General features: G+C 36.2%; 1 long non-coding RNA gene across 1 annotated transcript in view; it reads right to left on the reverse strand.

Moving 5' to 3' along the window:
• LOC123829845 overlaps nucleotides 1-20,775 on the reverse strand; it is a 51,724-nt gene extending 30,949 nt beyond the window's left edge. The window contains exons 1-2 of the long non-coding RNA XR_006787654.1: nucleotides 20,652-20,775; nucleotides 20,444-20,505 (exon numbers count right to left, since the gene is read on the reverse strand). This is a non-coding gene — a long non-coding RNA (uncharacterized LOC123829845). The remainder of the gene's footprint in view (nucleotides 1-20,443; nucleotides 20,506-20,651) is intronic.
• Between the last annotated feature and the right edge of the window lie 204 nt (nucleotides 20,776-20,979).

Raw genomic sequence — 20,979 nt, forward strand, 5'->3', positions numbered from 1 at the left:
GGGTTAGTCCAATTTACTGATTACCCTTTTCACACACTTTATTTCTCTTTAAAATTGGAGAAGGGCTTATTTGAATATCAGTGACAGAGGGTGGAAAGAAAGTACGAATACATTCTGGAGAGGAGGAAATAAAGTAGAGAAGATTGAGTACTAGATCTCCAGCTTTGGTGTTGCTATGGCAACACCAATGGCAGAGCTCTGAGTGTGCCTGTGAGAGAAACCCCAAGGGCATCACAAGGAAAGGAGAATAAAAACTGCGAAAGAGAGAAAAGAATGGAAAATACAATGTAAGGGTTTGCAGTGGTGTGGTAAGAGGTGAGACATTCAGTTTTTCCAAGTCTGACCCTAAAATAACTAGTATATACCACCCATTGTTTATCAGTTCAACAAAAATATTAACTCTTTTTCATGTGGTAGGCACAATGCTGAAGTGAGAAAACTGATTTTCAAGTATGTTTTTCTTTCACAGTAGTAATAACTTAGCCAAGAAACACATGACTAATATCAATTTATCAATTTTCAGTCACTGCTAGTTTTGTTTTGGAAGTCTCTTTTTCTTAAGTTGCTTACTATGTATCGTCTGCTAAGTGTGTTCCCTACTGGTTTTGTTACAGAACCCCGCCAATGCTGTTCTGGAACAGCTGTGGGGTTTGATCACCTGCCGCCCAGAAGCATGACTCCCAGTGCAAAAGTTTGGTGAAAAATGAAAGGGGGCGTTTATTTAAAGGTTATATAGATTTAGAATAATGGTGGATTTCTGCTGTTAAGCCCCACTCCCTTTAAAACAACCCAAAATACATAGTTCTGCTTCCCTTTGCCAAACCAGGCCAGTTTCAGAATATGCCAGTCACAGGTAGAATCTTTCAGAAAAGCAGAAGTCTGCAGATCAGCATTCCTGGTCACATTTTGGCTCTAAGCATCTCTCAGGAATCCAGGTGGCTAGGCAGGGCCCCGCAGCTCCTCCAACTCTGCTGCCATCTTCTCCAGGCCAGCCTCCCAGTGGGCCTCCTTTCTTACCAGAGACCTTGTACCATGTTCTTACTCTAAACCACATGGCATTTCCCACCCCAAACCACATGGCATCCCCTTACACACCAGACCTTATGGCAAAGTGGCCCCTTTCTCTTTCAGCCCTCCCTTATTTTGAATGTTTATCCTGAACTTCCTATGTGACCTCGTATTCGGCCCCTCCTATGATGGGCCACTTTTGCCAGTTCTCCCCTATCTGTTTTCTTCTTTTGGCTACCATCTTTAGTCAGGGCAAGAGTTCCCAGCAACTTCCAAGATGGGCATCTGCCCCGACTCTGGCGAAGGTGCTATATAAGCATCCCTGGCTACCTCAAGAGTCACTATACCTGCTAGAGCCCTGGGGGCAGCCCTCTCCATTCAAGAAAGGTAAGGCTATTAACTTGCCATTCTTATACAAAGTATCTTAAATGCCATATCATCCACTCCCCCTTCCTCCAACCAAAGGTTTGGGGATTTTTTCTTATTTTCAGGGACCCCGCTCTGCACTCCCTTATAGTATTAGTCTACCCAACCTGTTTTATTTGCACATCCATTCATCTAGCCATAAATTTATTTAATTTCTATTCATTTATTTATTGATGCCATCTATGTACCAACTAGTGAAGATTCAACAGTAAATGAAACAGACAGTTTCCACATTATTTTACATAGTCTCTATATAGTCCTGTTATTTACAATAATATAGAAAAACTGACATTTAAAAATGGTTACAAAAATAAATAACTTATACTCTACCCATGGTTGTAAGTTTCTCCTTTCTGCTTTTCACATGACTATCACTCTTTACCTCTGAGGTGGTGGTGTAAGTGGTGTGTATATGTGTGTAGGGGGGTGTTATATGTGTATGATAGGTGGGCCTTGGGGACTCAAGAGGTCTTTTTGGCTTGAGGATTATAATACCTAAAAGAAAGAGACACCCCTTTCAAGAAATCTTGGTGGGAAATTGGTGGGTATTCAGTGCTAACCCAGTAATTTCTGTGTCTTGAAATCTGCCTCAGGTTTCTTCTTTCTATCTCTAAATGATATCAGACATGACTTCGTCTCCAAGTCAAATTTACTTTAAGTAATTCACTTCTATATTCCCTTTCATTCAATCAATGTGCATTTAGTGTCTGCTCTATGTAATTATACAACCCATGGTAGGTGTTCCAGGACAGAATAATAATGTAGGCTAAGCCATCTCACTCTGGAACTTATATTCTTGTTGCAGGGCGAGGGACGAGGCAGGCATTAAATTATCAATAAAGGTATTAATTACCTAAATTGTGATAAATTACTCAAAGGAAAAGACATATGGCCAATGCATATTGCAATGGGGGAAACTGACCTAGTGTGGAAAGAAAGGTAACAAAAGTATTTCTTGAGAAAGTGATATTAAGTAAAGATCATAAGGTAGCTAGATAAAGATGTAAGCTTTGAAATAGAAAGAAACTAGTGCTGTGAATAAAAACCTTATATTATAAATTCAAATGGAAAAGAAATATCACTTTCATATTTCCCTTCAAAGTAAATTACCAATGAGTCCAATTGCGCAAGTTGACGGGGCATTCAATCTCTGTCATTCCCCTGCCTTCCTGCTGCATTTCTCACAGAGGCAATTGAAGGCCCAGATCGTAGCCTGAAGCAGAATACTCAGGAAATCCTAATTTTCAGTTCACTGTAGTCACAAAAGAGATGTTGCTAGTCTGGTTTTAGGAGACTTTAAACCCAGCTGCTTTGCTATTTCTGTGCAATCTTGGTTATGGGAAGCAATTCTTGGAAAAAGATCCTGTTACCTTAGATGTGTCAGATATCCTACCTGGGTGCTTGTGACAGAACCAACCAAGGAACACTGCTGTTAGTACAGCTCTCTACCAGCCGCCCACTTCCCAACAGTGAAGGTGACTGCTCCCCTCATTCACTCGGCATAAGCCTCTCAGCGAACTTGGGCTACTGAAAAAGAGCAAGTGGCTTGTGACTTTTGTTTTTTGTACTCTTAAGGCAAGGGAACGTAAATCTTGAGTATTTGGTGAATTCAATGAGAACTTCAAGAAAAATAAAATTTAGCAATTTAAATTATGATGCTGCACATAGCATGTTTAAAATTTTTTTTAAAAAAATGCCACAGTGACCATACAGAAAAATAGGGGGAGGGAATTTACTTATTTACAGAGGAATAAAATAATACAAGGTCTTGAGCATCACCTAAAAATCAATACCTACTGTCATATTGTAACAGGGTGCAGCCCAGAGGAGGGCCCCAAATAGGGATTGGTAATGGGGTCCAGAACTCAAGGTGTCAAGGAAATATTAGAAAAATATACAGGATGTCTTCACCCCACCACAAGGCTAAGCTGGGGGCTGGGACACATGGAACAAGGCCATTGGGAGCTGTGTTGTGTAGCAACAGCTTCGCAGCTAACCTCTGGCATGGTCATTTAACACATCTATAATCTTTCATTGGTTTCATAGATATGTTAAATAGCTGTGGCCATGCTTTGAGCCAGGCAGATGAGCCAGGCAAGATGTAACTGGGAGACAATTCTCCCTGGTTACAGCACCTGCATGAGAGCTCGGAGAAGATTGGCTCCATCCATGGGGCCACGCCTGCCCAGACTCACTATGGCAGCCCAGGAAAGATGGAGGAATACAAGAATCCTGGCAGGTGTAACTGATTGTAGGAGTCGGAAATGGGGCTGCAGAGGAAGATTGGTGCAGGGATTTAACCCTGGTGTGGGAGTCACATGGGGGGAGAACCACGCAGCTTTGGCAGAGTGGGGACCCTGCAGCTTAGGCGAGAGTGAGGACCACTAGGCTTTGGGTTGCTCCCTTTTGCCACATGGCTTAGGAAGCAGGAGAGACTTTGCCTGGAAGAAAAGGGGTGAAAGGACTCTCGCTGGTGGGCCATAAGAAGGTGCCACATGGTTTTGGATTAACAGGAGATTGCAGCGGCGACACAGCTGATGGTGCCAGGAGGCCAAATCACAGACTTCTACTCCTTTTCCTGAGATACGGTACCCCAGATTAGGGCAGAGGGAGAAGGAAGGACTGTGCATCTGTGGGTATCCTAAAGAACTTTAATATTTTAATGAAGACATTAAGTCACTACTCTAAGCCTGTAGAGCTTTACATAAATAATTCCTTTCCTTTTCACAAATCTCTGGCATTGAGAGATGTCTTTTCTCTGGCAGTGGGCATAGCAAACCTAGTGGGGGGTCCTTTCGGTAATAGTATATTGTAAACCCCCCCTTGGGTCTGTCCTGTAACAATATGAAATAATATAATGTTAATAATATTAGCATATTACTACCTGTTAATATGCTGATGCTAATATTAATGTAAATAACATTTTACCAAAATATGTATTGTGTACAAACACACATTAATATACATATATATGGGTATGCTTACCTTTTCTGAAGGGCAATAGTAGAGATTATTATACTACTAATAATAATAGAGGTATGTATTACAATCATTTACTAAGAATCCAAAAAATGTCTAATTACTAGAGGGTCCTCTATCCTTCAGAACTACATAAAAACCACACACACACAGAAAACATGGTGTTAAATCTACTGCTGTGTGATGTGCCCATCTTCCTCACTTTACAGAGTATATTTTTAAATCTCTCATTAGCTACTCATCACAGAGCAAAGGAAATGAAAAAGATCTAATCAGTCAAACTGTCAGTTTTCTGGATATTACAGTTCAAAATGCAGAATATTTCTCATGCAGTTGAGAAATCATAAGGTTTATGTTTTTTTTCTTCTTGTTTCTAAGGCTTTTCAAAAATATCTATTTTTATCATGACAAAGGACATAGGCAGAAAATGGTGTAGAGAACACGATATATATTACACCTGGGACTTGATGAAAAAGACCGAGCTAGAAATGATAGATCTTGTTCTAACGTATTTTATTTTCACACAGACATACACTTGGGCTTATCTGTTGGAGAAACAAGGGGGTGTCTGTGAAAGGGGAGAAAGATTCGAAGGCCCTAACAACACAGAAGTGGATAATGTAAATTTGAAGTTATGGGGCTTGGCACTTATGCATGTGAATCAGAGATTGAGTCACTGAGCAATGAAGGAATTGTGGATTGTTTGGATAGGAAGAGAATTGCACTAATGTTAGTGAGGGGGAGAGTCACCCACGGGGACAATCATGAAGCACATGAGGCTTAGTCACTCTGGCCATATCTACTTGACTACTTATGAAGGATGGCACAGTGACAAATTAATGTTCATTTAGTCTATATACAAGAGATTTACGTAGTGCCTACCATAAACCAGAAATAGAATTAAGTCCCGAGGTTGTGGACAAATAACAGATTAATAGTAACATTTTGATGGTTCCAGTAGAGCAACTATTGTGACAGTTTTCCTCACAATGCATCAGATTTATACCAGAATTACTACTATACTTCTGAAAGCAATCTTTAGGATGATAAATGTGTCCCTGAATTATATTTGCTATTTTCATTAAATATATTACATGCATTTTCAACCATGTTTTGATTAATCTTTTAGTAAATGTTAATCAGGGTTAATGATGAGTTCCACTTTCCAATATTCCTTTGAACAAAAAGTTGAATGTGTATTTAGAGTGATGTCTAAGCCAAAAAAGAAAGAGAGGTTTCTTCACATGGTAATTATAGGGAGTAAAATTTTGGGAAGTTATGAGGTCAAAGCTCTGTTAACATGAGACATACCTTGTATGAACTAGTTTCTGTCATCTCTGATAAAAGGCAGTTCTACTTTTGAAAAAAATGTCTCTGCACTAGACTGAAAGAGGGGCTGAAATGAAGAAGGAATGAGGCAAATACTTAGGCATGAGGGGTAGAGAAACAATCTTCGAGCAGAGCACTGCCTCTTTAGCTGTTCCTCAGAACAAATGAGTTACTTGAAAAAGGTAGGCTCTCCAAATCAATTCTCAGTTCTTCTCAATTCATATTCTTCCCTCAACATCTACTTGTCACTATACTGAAGACATATGAGAATACATCTCCAACCTATTCTGGTACATGTTTTTGACTGGCAAAAAAGTACTTCAGAAAACTATAATCACCTTCTCCCATCATCTTATAGAGAAAGAATAAAACAATGCTAGAAAAACATCTGACCACTCTAATTGTGCTGCAGATCAAGACTAGGTATCCGCAACGCTGGAAAGATCCATGAGCCAGTAGCAGCTACAGCAGCCAGAGAAATCACAGTAGCCCAGAAAAGATTCCCTCAGATCCCCATTGCAAGATATTCAGGCTGAATTTCCTGGTTAGGCACTGCAGAAGATAAGGACGGAAATAAGTAATGGATGCCAACTAATAAAGTTTTCTAAAATTACCATATCATATCAGCCTCTTCCCCTCAATTTATCCTGCCTTTATTTTTCAGTTTATGCCTAAAATAAAATCCTTGATTATCTCAAAATGAATGTTTTGGTGAAATATTTCAAGTTTAATTGTTGCCAATCACACCTTAGCTTACATGTGGTTAATTTAATGAACATAAAAATAATTTTGAGTACAAAAAATAAAGTGAATTGAATCACAAGGATTGTAAGCATGCAAGACATGTAGTTAGTGGCTAAAAATCAATTGAAGAAATTATACACAAGAACATACAAAAAGAATACTTGTGTAAGTTGCCACCATTTAGCTAAGTAAAGCCATTAATTTTGCAATTTTTTATTTCTTCACTAGGGAATTTATAAAGAATAGAACATAATGACTCTCTGAAGAGCGAAACAGAGGAACAATAAAATAAGGCAAAATTTGAAAGTGTTAACATGTTAGAATGGATTTATTGACTATAGATATTAAGATATATATGGAGTCAGAAAGGTAATAACAATATATAAATTGTGTTATGATTTCTGAAAACTGGTTTCAACAGAATGACAAATGGAATACATCACAGCCACTAACACAAAAATTTAAAGGGAAATAATAGCCAATATCTTACGTCATTGAACATAATTATAATCATAAATAATGAAGAATATAATTTTATTCAACAAAATATGCCTCAAAATGTTCCACTTCTGGTAATTGCAGGAAAGTCATATAATGCATTATCCCCAAGCAGATATTAATTTTGAACTCTGGCCAAACATATACATATATATAATTTTATATTTAAATATATTGAAATATTTCAATTTACATAAGTATACAAATATATTTATTTATATCATAACTTAGAGCAACCAAAGCAGCCAGAGATCGGCAGGAACTATTCTGTCCTTCCCTGGCTGGTGTGGCTCAGTGTTTTGAGTGCCATCCTGCAAACAAAAGGGTTGCCAGTTAGATTCCCAGTCAGGGCACATGCCTGGGTTGCAGGTCAGATTCCCCAGTATGGGGTGTGTGAGAGGCAACCATACATTGATGTCTCTCTCCTTCTCTTTCTTCTTCCCTTCCCCTCTCTAAAAAAATAAATAAATAAAATCTTTTTTTTTTTTAAGTAAGGGACTTTTGAAAGAATGGCAATGTTTATGTCTTTTCCTCTGAGGGTCTTTTCAAAAATGACCTCCGATGATCCCTGCCTCCTGGTATTCATGCTATTGTGTAATCCTCTCCCCTTGAATGTGGGCTGAATCTAGAGACAACTCCTACCAAACTGAATATGGCAAAAGTACAGTGTTAATTCTGAGATTAGATTACAGAAAGGCTGTCTTCCATCTTGCTCACTTTCCCTGGAGGAAGCAAGCTTCCAGGTTGCGAGCAACCTTAAGGAGAGGCCATGTGGCAAGGCACTGATATCTCCAACCAAATACAGAGAGAAGTTAAGGTTGCCAATATCCACCTGTGTGATCTTGAAAATAACCTTCTGAGGCCTGCCAAGATCCACATGAGTGGGCTTGGGAGCAGATTTTTCCTCAGTTGAACCTTAAGCTGACTCTAGTTTTGCTCATTCCCTGACTGGCAGCTTTGTGAGAGATCATGAGCTGAAGGACCCAGCGAAGATGCACCTGGTTTTCTGTCCCTCAGAAACTGTGAAATAATAAATCCTTGTTGATTTAAGTTTTAGATAAGTTTGTTATGCAGCAACAGATAACTGTACATATATAATGAGAACTCTAATTTTTCTCACCAAAGAGATTCCTCAAAAGAGGTTTAGCTACTTGCAGTTGCAGAGTTTTTTGACTGTCCCACAGACATTAATTATAAATTCTAGTTAAAATATATTTCTAATAAAAATATTAAATTTTAGAGAGTGATTACAGTAGGCAGAGACTGGCAGCTATTTGATCCTTGAAAGAGAAAAACCATTGAAATAGAAGTGAGATGTGTGTTTACGGTTCTTTTTCTAAGAACCCTCTCCAGACCATCTGAAAGACCACGGCTAGTGCTCAGTCAGAAGTGTTGATCTTAATTATCATTAAGTAATAGAGGGTGGAGATTAAGGCTATCAGAATGGTTGAGAATCAAGGTAGGAAACTGCCTTGATTTTCAAGGCAGGAAGGAGTCACAAGGCAGGGAGTCTCTAAATGTACAGGGAAACTCTCAAATTCTTAGCTGATCTGTGAACACCACGTGTACGGGACAGAAGATTAAAAACTGAGCATGGATTTCAGCCTCTGTGACAGTAAAGAACAGAGAGTTTAGTATTTGGATCCCACTAAAATAGAGGGTATCAGTTAACAACTTATGCCTTAAATTGAAACCACAGCAGGTTTATGCTTTCTGAGTAAATACTATGTGGCAGGAATGAGGATTCGCTATAGTCACTGTAAGAGTAAGAGGAAATGACACATATCTGCTGTAACCAAATTTTAATCATACTCCACTAGTTTACACAGTTTTTCTGAGGTAATCAAAAACCTGGGAAAAAAAAAAAAGAAAATCACTTTTCAGGGAGTTCAGGAAAAATAATAGACACTAGATTCTGTAAAAGGTATTACTGAAAACTCTTAGTACACAGTAGCAAAAGTATTAAATTAATATTGGTATTTAAAAATTTTTTTAAAGATTTTATTTATTTATTTTTAGAGAAGGAAAAGGAGGGAGAAAGAGAGGGAGAGAAACATCAATGTGTGGTTGCCTCTCACCTGCCCCCTACTGGGGGACCTGGCCTGCAACCCAGGCATGTGCCCTAGACTAGGAATTGAATCGGCAACCCTTTGGTTCATAGGCTGGCACTCAATCCACTGAGCCACACCAGCCAGGGCTTAAATTACTACTAAGTTAGTTAAATTAATAAGTATTAAAAATACAAAGACACTAAAATGTGACCCAAATAAAGATAAATATCAGTCATGAAAAATGGACCCCATGATGATTCAGCATTTGGAATTAGCAAGACAGAACTTTTAAAGAGGCAATTAGAAATACGTTCAATGACATATAAGTAAAGAAGGCTGCAATGAATAAACAAGTGAAGAAACTCGGACTCTTAGAAAGTGGAATTTCTAGATTGCAGTAGTAAATATCTGAATTTAGAAATAAACTTGTATTATTTAACAGCAAATTAGATGGGAGAAGAGAAAATTGGCAATACTGAAGAGAGATGAACAGAAAGTACTCGTTATGAACAAGTGGAGAAAAAAAAAGACTTAAACTTTAAAATAGCCTCAGGTCCCTGCTGGAAAATAATTAAGCAGTCTGGCATACATAAAACTGAAATAACAAAAGAAGAGGATAGCTAGAAGGAACAGAATAATGTTTAAAACAGTAATGACCAAAATATGCAAAGTAGTGTAAAAACATTAACTTATTGACTTAAGAAACTTATTAAACCTCAAGAAGGTCAATCAATTCAGAAAAAAACACACCAAAGTACATCATCAAACTGATTAAAATTAAAAATAAAGAAAAGCGTAAAAATAGCCAGAGGGGGAAAAATACACAAACTATCAATCCAGAATTTTAAATCCTGGAAAAGAAATGCAAATATTCTTTGGATAAAGTTTTCAAGACCAGTAAAACTGCAGTAATGAACATACTACAGTATAGGTATAAGATTAATATATAAATAAAATGATAATGAGTCCAGAAATAGACCAACACATATATGGTCAATTGATTTTCCACAATATTGTCAAGGTAATTTATTGATGAAACAATAGTTTTTCAACAAATATTTTAGGAACATTTGGGTATCTATATGTAAAAATTAAAGGCACAACTCTATTTTAGCACCATACAGAAAATTAAGTTGAAATGGATCAGAAAACAAAATGTGTTAAAACTATAAATTTATAGAAGAAAGCAGATTTTAAAATCTTATTTTAAGCAAAAATATATTAATTGGATATGTAAGGCACTAATTTTAAAGGGGAAAAAGATTAATTTGACTTCAAAATTTAATACCTCTGGTCTTCAAAATAAAATGTTATAAAAAAAAATCCAGAGTGGAAGAAAATATTGGCAATACACTATCTATTACACGTTTTTTTTTAATCAGGAGCATATCAGTGTTTTATAACTCAATATTAAGACAACTTAAAAATGCAAAATACTTGACATTCATCACAATTATATAGATGCTCAATAAGAACTGCAAACAACACACATTGCCACTCAACATCAGACATCAGGGAAGTGTAAGTGTAAACAACAATGAGAAAGGACTTTGCTGAAATAATCATTAAAATAAAAAGATAGACTCTGTCTGGTTGTCCTATGCCATGTTCTGAAGCCAGCAACGGGGTACAGTGGTCTGGGGTCTCTTGGCAGGAGCTCCAGTGCTGGTCAGTGGTGGATGTCAGTTGCTGCCTGTGACTGGCCCTGGGCTACCTGTCAGGAGGAGCTACAAAGCGATCCGTGGTTGAGCTAGTGCTTGGCCTGGGTGAGCGTGTCCAAGCTAAACTCTGAGGCTGGCTGCCACCAGTACCAGTCCTGGGGCAAGTCAGCAAAAAGCCCAAGCACCTCAGAAAGGAGGGCAGTTGGGGAGCTAGATGGAAAAGGTAAAGGGATTAAACTACAAATTGGTAGCTAAAAATAGTCACGGGGTTGTGAATTACAGCACAGGGAATATAGCTAATAATATTGTAATGACTATAAATGCTTCCAAGTAAGTACTTGAAATATCAGGGAAAATATCTGTAAATTATATGATTGTCAGGGTGTCAAACTCATTTTTGCTGGGGCCTACATTAGCCTTGCAGTTGCCTTCAAAGGGCTGAATGTAATTTTAGGGCTGTATAAATGTAACCACTCCTTAACTAGGGGCAAGGAGCTTAGTGCTGCCTCAGGGTAGAAACAGGGTGCCAGGCTGAGTAAAACAAAGTGGAGGGCTGGATGCAGTCTGCAGGCCTTGTGTTTGCCACCTGTGGTCTAACTACTATGCTGAACACCTAAAACTGAGATAAAATACTATTAAATGTCAACTGTAGTTGACAATAAAATTTTAAAAATAAAAAATAAAATGATGGCCTTGTCTGGTGTGGCTCAGTGGACTGAGTGCCAGCTTACAAACCAAAGAGTCGCTGATTCCATTCCCAGTCAGGGTATGGGTCTGGGTTGCGGGCTAGGCCCCAGTAGGGGGCACTCAAGAGGAAACTATATATTGATACTTCTCTCCCTCTCTTTCTCCCTCCCTTCACCTCTCTAAAAATAAATGAATAAAATCTTAAAAAAGTAAAATAAAATGATGGACAATACCAAATTACAAATATAAGCAGAAATATTGGCAGGAAATTATAAGCATTTTGATGGAAATGAAAAATTTTATCACCACCTTGGAAACAATTTGTGAGTTTTACATAAAATTAAACATATATTACCATAAAATGTAGCAATCCTTCTTTCAAGTTACCCAATGAAATGAAAACACATGTGCACACAAAGACCTGCACATGGATTTCTATCGCAACTTTATAATAGCTCAGAACAGGAAACATCCCACATATCCAAAACACAGACAGATTAAATATAGGAGAGTTAATAGAGATATATGTTGTGGCTGACTGAGGATGGATAGGAATCACTCACTGCAAGGGGACAATGGAAATGTTCTTCTCTTGATGTCTGGTGTTTATATGACAGAAGTAATTTGTTGTAAGTCATTGAACTATATGAAATGACTTAATTTTACCACATATAAATTATAAGTCAATAAACCCAACCCATTTGAATGTGAATTCAATTTGAAAAATGAGGATCATTTAAATAACTCAACAAATGAGCATTTGATTGAGTAATAAGATATTTATCTTAGAAATTTGAGGATTTACTTTCCTTTATTTATTTATTTTTTTTTAGATTTTATTTGTTTATTTTTAGAGAGGGAAGGGAGGGAGATAGAGAGAGAGAGAGAGAAACATCAATGTGAGGTTGCTGGGGGTTATGGCCTGCAACCCAGGCATGTACCCTGGCTGGGAATCGAACCTGCAACACTTTGGTTCGCAGCCCACACTCTATCCACTGAGCTATGCCAGCCAGGGCTACTTTCCTTTAAATAATTGGATTATTACTCACAGAAATTGAACACTCCCTAACTAAGCTCCACATGAATAAACTAAGATCAGTAAATAGAAGTTGCAGAAAGAGATTTTATCTCTATATAAGGAAAAATCCCATCGAAATCAGAATAGCTTATTCTATGAGCTGGTGAGTGTTTTATTACTCAGTTGAGGAGAAACCAGAGGTTCACATATTTAAAATAATGCAGAAGAGTTCATTACATTATCTGATTGGGTTTTATTAATGATCCATTCCAATTTTAAGGGTCACTGGTTTTATGCTAGAAATCTACAAGACAGAAATAGAAAACACAAAAGATGGTATTTTCATTTTTGTGATGAACAAGAAAAGTAATCATCACAGTTTTATCTCTATCTTATATTTTATAAGATCTGTAAGTTTTGATACTATATCATTAAAAATTAAATTATTCTTTATAATTAACTTATTCTTTCAGATTTAGGAGAAAAACAATTCAATCTGCTGTTTGCTTAAAATATATCAAGGTATGAACAATTTCTTCAGTAGTGAATGCCTGCCACATGACACTGCTTAGAAGAACAGAAATCCAAAACTGAATAGCAAATTTGTTTAATAAAATGTTTTCTATAAAAAAATTAAAGAAGTTGATAAAGAAATTATACAGAAACAGGTTTTATTAACTGAAAATACATAAAAATATATATTCAGAAGTGAAATAAGAAAAATATTTTAATTTTTAGCAACATTTTAAAGTTTCAAATTATGAGTATGCTAACTTTAAAAATTTATTAGAACACATGCCATCTAGCTCTGAAGAATATTCGTGTTTGGATACCTCAGATAACATGGTGTTTCAGAAACAGTGATCAGGAAGCTCAAGTTGACAGCACAGAATGGAAAGATATATTTGAGCTATAAAAAGAGGGGGCAGGAAAACAAACTTCCTAAGACAGAAAATCAAAATACAGTATACTTTGAAGACTGAGAGAGTTAAAGTGGCAATTGGCTATGTCTGAAAAAGAAATGAACTAATGAAGACCAATGGATGGAAGTCTCAGAAAGGGCTGCTTGTTCCAAAGATAAATAGACACAAAGGCAAGGTAAGAAGAGATGGGGTGCACAGAATGAGCGATAACGCCTGAAGAGGCACCATGTGTGCTGGGGAAATAGTTCATGGCACAATAGATAAAAACCAAAAGTGCATTAAATCGCTTGCTATGAATCATGGAAGAAGCCCCATTACTATAGTATGTTGTTACATAAAACCACGTTCCAGAAAAGATTTCCATGGTCATCTGCAACCTTCCTCAGGGAATTATCAGTTTGGAATTCTCTCATGTGAACTAGGTCAAACATTAAATGCCTCTCAGAGGAGTGACAAATCTTATTTTTCAGAATGGTGCAATAAAATTCAGTCACTCACAGACACACTGATTAATCACTGGTTGTGTTAAGTCTTATAAAGTCGAACTTGTGAGATGACATCAAACTTTAGATGATAAATACTTCCCCCCCAGATGTTATGGCTTTGAAGAATTAAATGTAATTACTGAATCACAGAAAAGTATTTGAAAACAACTTTTTATATTTTTCAAATCTAAAATAAGACATATGTAATGGGAATATCTTTAAATTTTTAAAATAAGCATTCACATATGAGTATATTGAATAGTATACATAGCAACTAACCTAATGCAGAGGAATAGAAACTAATTACATATTGAGTATACCTTAGTATCATTGGAAATGGTGATTTAGCTAAATAAAGACCATAACATGGATTTAGGATTTCAAATTTAGATTTTTGGCTTTTAAATTAAAAAAATACAAATTCATATGCTTCATGCATTTGAAACCAAGAATAAAAAGTTAAATTTTGATAAATATAGGCATTATTTACCTACTAGAAACTAATGCTGATACATACAAAAAGGATCAATCATAGGATTAAACAACAGAGCCATTGGATTACTTGTCATCTTATTTCTATCAAGTAATCAGTAAATCAACAAATATTGAGTAACCAGTAATATATTTCTAGTAGTGAACCTGACAATGAAGGAGATACACTGAAAGAAAGATGTGCAATTCATATAAGGAAAACCTGAGTTGCTTGGTGATCACCATGACTTACATGTGAGTTTCAAATTTTATAACACAGATAAAAATGTGAAGTATATTGTAATTAAATTAGATGATGTGTTCTTCTAAACAAAGCAAAACAGCTAGTATATTTTTGTAGCCTTACAATTTGTCTTTTAGCAATCAGAATGAGAACTTGAACAATATTGTTGGCTAAAAGTTTGTACTGAACAAGACTGTTCTATTCTTTTTTCCAAGTGCAACCCTAAGTATTCATTTATTATAGTTCAAAACATGTTAAATAAAGCTGTTAAACTGAAGGGAAGAAATGGGACCCTGATAATCGTATTTCTGATAACATTTCTAAGTCTCTGCATGGATTGTTTGTAAAGAAACAAATATAATTTAGACTTTTTTCATATAATTTTTTTTTTACATCTTATGGATTTTACAGAAACCTGTAAGTGGAATGTTTGGTATTCCAACTAAGCTATTTTTAGATATTTGGGTCATATTAGTTAAAAATATTCTGGAGCAATGCATATATTGATAACTTACTCCCTCCTCATGTTTGAGGTAATCTCAAAATAAGTAATAATCTCAAGATATCTTGAAAATTTTACTTTGTCACATTAGATTCAGATGTGTTTTAAATAAAATGACACTAATACACTAAAGTCCCTTGTTAAACTTTCCCCAATATTGTTATCAAACCAAAGTGGAGGTTTGGCTGCCTGCCATGACCAATACACAAATTCTGGAGGCAGAGGTTGGTGAGAAGGGAAAGAGGTCTTTATTCAAATGCTGCACAATCTGGAAGAATGGCAGACTTCTTATCTCAAATCCCATCTCCTCCGGGAAACTCAAAGAAAACCCCAGCCATCCTCAGCCAGACAAAAACCAAAGAGAGTGTGGAGAGTTAGTTCCCTCTCCCATTTAAAATACCATCTCTTGGCAACTGCAGACAGCCACTGAATGGTCGTCCAGGCAGCGTAGCTTTTCTTCCAGTCACCCTGAAGCCTCAAACTTCCTCCTTGGAACCCATGTGTGGGGCTGGTACCACCATTGGCCACGTGGCTTCCAGGGCCAGAAGGTCCCGCAAACACACAGCTCAGTACATTCATGAGGTGGGCAAGACAGCCGTCCCTTCCTTTCCCAGGGTTTATACTCATTGGACCAGGTGCTTTTTTAGCCCCAGCTTTCACGGAAGATCCATATCCCTTAACCAATCCCTTTTCCACACTCCCTCCCCCACTAGACTGACTGGTTTCTTCTATACGCTTGCCACCACTCTGACTGACCTCAATGGTGCATGTGCCCACCTTCCCCTGGTCCCATCCCAGCCTTGCACGTGCTCAGTGCCATGGTTCCTCCTTGTCATCTTGCCCAGGGGAGGAAACCTGAAGCCAGGCTATTGGTATTGATATTATTTTTCTCCCTCTCTCTCCATCTCATCTGAGTTAACCAGTGTCATAAATTTAGATGTGTATCATTCTTCTCTAAGTGTGTATTTATGAGCTATAAATAATTAAAATGCCTATATTAATAATATCTCTTTATCAGCCTAGAAACAATTTTAAATTCTATCTACTCTATTTGAGGGCAATATTAAATTCTATAAAAAGTGTCAAATATTTTTCCTCAAAGTTTCTAAAATTCAAAATAATTTTCTAAGTGCATATATCATATTTTTCAGACTATAAGACACATACCCCCAAATTTGGGAGGGAAATGGGGGCGCATCTGAAAGTCCGAATGTAGCTTACCTGGCTCGCTGTTGCGGGGAGCAGTGGAGCAGGGTCATAGGTTAGTAAATATTTTACCACATTTTTTGCTTCAAAATTTTTTCCCTATTTTCCTCCTCTAAAACCTAGGTGTGTCTTATGGTGCAGTGTGTTTTCCAGTCCTAAAATATGGTACTTGTCAAGAAATACATCTCCATTATTTTCAGAGCTCAGGACTTGATTTCTAAATATATTTTGTAGGAAAGATAAATGATCTTTCTAAACTTGTATACACCATTTATTTCACTTGTGATATCCTATCAAAATATTAAAAAGCCAAATTTTGTTCTTGCTATAATTTTAATCACTTAGCTTTAAAATGCATAGGTCATATTTCAAGCTAATCTTTTGTGTTATATTATTTTTTGCCCTTAGAATCTAAATTTCCTCCTGGAATTTCTTAGGTATAGTATTTTCTTACATAGGGTGGTTAAGCAATGTTCAATAGAGGTGTTTACAAAGAAAGAAAAAGAGGATTTTGCTACATTTTGGGGTAAAATAACAGGAATGAAATCATAATATCATTTACCCTATCATCTGAAATGACAACAGTAGCACAAATTCATTAAAAAAGTAAAAAACAGATAAGCTGAGGAGTTGTATATCTATTAATAATATTGAATTTACTTTTAAAAACCCTTCCCATAAAATAATCCCAAGCACAAATTATTTTAATGGTAAATTTTACAAATATTACTTAGTGAAGTAATAATACAAATTCTATGCATACTCTTCCAGATAATTGAAGAGGATGAAAGATTTTCTAACCCATTCAAAGACACTATGATTTCTCTATATATTTTAAGAAAACAAAATATCAGTAAAGTAAATCCAAAAGCACATATAATAGTATCGTGTGACCCTTTGGGGTTTATCTCAGAAATGTAAGTTTGGTTTAATATCTGGAAGTCACTCAATCAAATTCAGAATATAACAATTAAAAAAATATGATACTCCCAAATGCACTCAGAAAAATGCTTACTCCTCATTATAGAAATAAAAAAATCAACAAAACAACAATAAATATCTGCAAACAAACAATACAAGGATACTTCCTTAAACTCATAAAGGGCACTTAAGAGAAAAACCTGAGTTTACCCTTACACATAACAGTAAAAATTAAATGCTTTCCACACAAAACAGCAACACAAGGAAATCCATTAGCACCATTTATACTCAACATTGCACTAGAGCTTCAGACAATTCAAAAGAAATAAAAGACTGAAATTACAAAGGAAGAAGTAAAATTGTCTTTTTTCATATAGAATGTGATTGTTTATGTTGATGGAATCCACCAAAAAAGCTGCTAGTATTCATGTGAGTTTATCCAGATTGCAGCATACAAGATTCATCCAAGAAATTACATTTCTACAGGCACAGACAAAAGAAACTCCAAGAAAAGCCTGCTCACTCTAGCCAAAGGATCAGGAAAAGAGAGGCCTAAAAGGTAACCTTTCTAACAATGTACACTCTCTGCCCACCAAGGAGCAAAGGAAAATTTGTTCCTTCCTCAGCTGCAGAGTTGAGCATGAATCTGAACTTCCACCGTCAGCCAGCTATCACATGGTATGGTGGGCCCCTGGTTCCCACCATGCAACCTCGACTTCTCCAGCTGAAAGATCAGAGGAAAGGGAGGGCAAGGGTGGTAATAAAGGGTAAAGAGGGTTAAATATATGGAAATGGAAAAATATTTGACTTTGGGTAGTGGGCACTAATGCATTATACAGATGATGTATCATAGAATTGCACACTTAAACCTATATAATTTTATTAACCAAGACCACCCCAATAATTTCAATTTAAAAAAAAGAACAAGAAACAGGGCCCTACATAAGGAGAGCAAGGGAAACCAAAAAAGAGGTAGGCCACTCCAGAATGGTAGGTGGCAGGTAAAAAAAAGCAAGGAAAATTACAAGGCTTATCTTCAGCAGCCACTGGGAAAGATCTCCACATTGCGCACCAGGATCTTAAGAGTGTATATAGAAGCCTTAACTGGGTACAGTTCTGAATGTGCCCAGATGGTCTCAATCACAAATTAATCTCTCAAAGCTGTGTCCTTGAAGGGGTTTCTAGTACCATGGGTGGGGCATACATTCTGAGGAGCGTAGGAAGGGCAAGAAACTTTCAAGTGCCCAGAACTCCTTGACAGGTCAACTGGTGATTGCATCCTCTCCATGACCTCCTCCAACATGCCCTCCCTGTGAATCTGTACTCATTTCAAAATATATTTTTTATAAGTAAGCCACAATGATTGCCTAGGGCCAGGGGAGAGAAGGGGAATAGTTTATAAAAGCAAATGAGAACCATTTTTACAGATATAAAATGATAGAATGTTCTTTCTCTTGATGGTGGTAGTGATTATATGAAGAGATACATTTATCAAAGCTCATCCATAGGTATATTTAAAAATGGGTGCATTTTACATTCCAATAAGGTTAATTTATAGTAAATGTACTTAAACATGGAACATTTCATAGTAAACAGTGTGGGAAATATAAAAGTTTTTCCTTTAAAAATCACATTTTAAAATATTAAGTAGGAAGTTTTAGTTTGTTTTTAAACTTTACAATATTTGTGAGAAAAAATTAAAATTGATCAGATATTGATTTTATATCATGTTTGTGATGAAATGGTATGATGTTATAATACAGCATTCTTCATCTCATATTTGATTTGTGTATTGAAACATTTTTTTCCAAAATATAAAGTGTTTTATCAATTTTCCTATGGAGCTCTCAAAATAATTGGAAATTCATTCTTTTTAACACATTCTTTCACTCTCCTTATCAATTTTTTTCTTTTGCAGGTGTTAACATCTACCTTATTGACACTTTAAAAATTTGACACCTTAACATACTCTTTGACTTCACCAATTCTTCAGTTGCTTTATCATTATACTGCAAATGGATTAATATGTAGGTAATGAGTCTGACGTAGCAAGAAAAAAAGCCAGTTTTAAGCAGAATTTTATAATGTTCAGTTTATTAATGAATATTTTCACACTTATTGAGTTTTTCTTTCCTGGCCAACATCATAGCTACAGGAATATGAATTCTGGGAAAACAAGAATTCTAAATATCTTAAAGTCCAATGTAAAGGACTATTTTTAGTAGGAGACAGAGCACAGGTTCTAATACTAATGACACTGCACGACCTCAAGTAAATACAACAATCCTGGTCTCTCTGTTTTCTCACAAATACACAGGTATATCTGAAGTTTCCTTCCAGTGTTAAAAATAACAACAAAGTGCATGACAAAGACATATTATGAATATGGACGCTTCCCCATTTAAATAAGCAATGTGTTTCCCCTAGAGCTAATTTTTTCTCGTCTCCATTACTTCGTGAAAAAGTATGCCTTGGACTCACTTTCACAGGCCTCCTTTATACTGTAGTCTTTCCTCAGTCCTTAAAACATATTTAAATTGTGAAACAATTGATAAACTAATTTTTATAAGAATTGATAACAGGCTTGCATTAACACAATACTAAAGGGACTAATCCATACAAATTAGCATTATTGACTGTAAACCTGACACAAGGAAACCACTGTGGAGACACTAGTCACCGCCTTATGTAGTGCATAGCTTAACACTCACTTCAGAGACACAAATCTATCTTTCAAATAAGTAACAATTTATAGTTCCATTAGAATTGTAAGGAATACAAATAGATAAACAAAACAAATTCATAAATAAATGGTATTCACCTGAGGCATCTGCCTCAGTTGCACAAGAAAATACAACTTTGCCAAGCATTTAGTCATCAAACTGTTACACATAGAGCATGGGTGCAAGCTCATATAATGATGAGAAAGGAAGCTTTTTAGAATTATATTCCATTCAAAAGCTTGGAATTTGGAGAGTTTTTGCCAGCTTTTTAACTTAAAATTAGAAAAAGATCTACCTGCGAACTGAGCAAAATAAATGAAGATGATAGGCTTGATTTCAGTTTCTAATTTAAATATTTTCAAAATATTTTTTGGTATGTTATAGAAGAAAAAGTAGGAACAGCCTAGGGAGTTAAAAAATTTAATATTTAATTCAGAAGACTAGATTAAAAAAACTCCTCTTTTACCTAAGAAATATTAAAGTTTTCCCATCCTAACCAATCTTCTATTTCTTATTGAGGGAAGAAGCTCAATTAAAAAGTGAAATACAAATAAATTTAATACATACCTTAAGCATCTTAGAAAAGAGAGCAGTTACATACAAGGGCTTCCTGGTTTGCTAGCTGGAGGCTAAACAGAGAAACGCATTGTGGTCATGCTGCCTTACAACAGATTGCATCAGTATGCTAAGAATTGTTCTGTCAGCTTTCTAGTAGGCATTTAATTAGATTTGTCTTATAAAACCTTAAGTGACAGGAAGACAGCTGCATACTTACCTTGAAAATGACATTCTGTGTTTTCCCTGTAAGCTGAACTGCGGCAGCTGTCTGGTAGTTTTCACTCTTTTAGGGAAATGATTTGTAAGAACTAGACAAGTGTTCAGCTGTGGGCCCACACCGGCTTTTATAGGATTTTGGAAAGGCTGGGCAAGAGAACAAAGGGAAATGTGTATCAGTGCTGAAAACCGGTCACGAGCTTGTGATTCTGCTGCTTTGCTTGGACTTCTTCATTATGATATTATTCTGTCTCTTTCTGGAAAAGAAAAACAGATATTGAGTTAAATTTTGTAGTGTGAAGAGTACAGACAGAGCAATAGATTCAATC

The sequence above is a fragment of the Phyllostomus hastatus genome, unplaced genomic scaffold (assembly GCF_019186645.2).
Source record: "Phyllostomus hastatus isolate PE091 unplaced genomic scaffold, TTU_PhHast_1.1 phas_scaffold_114, whole genome shotgun sequence".
NCBI lineage: Eukaryota > Metazoa > Chordata > Mammalia > Chiroptera > Phyllostomidae > Phyllostomus > Phyllostomus hastatus.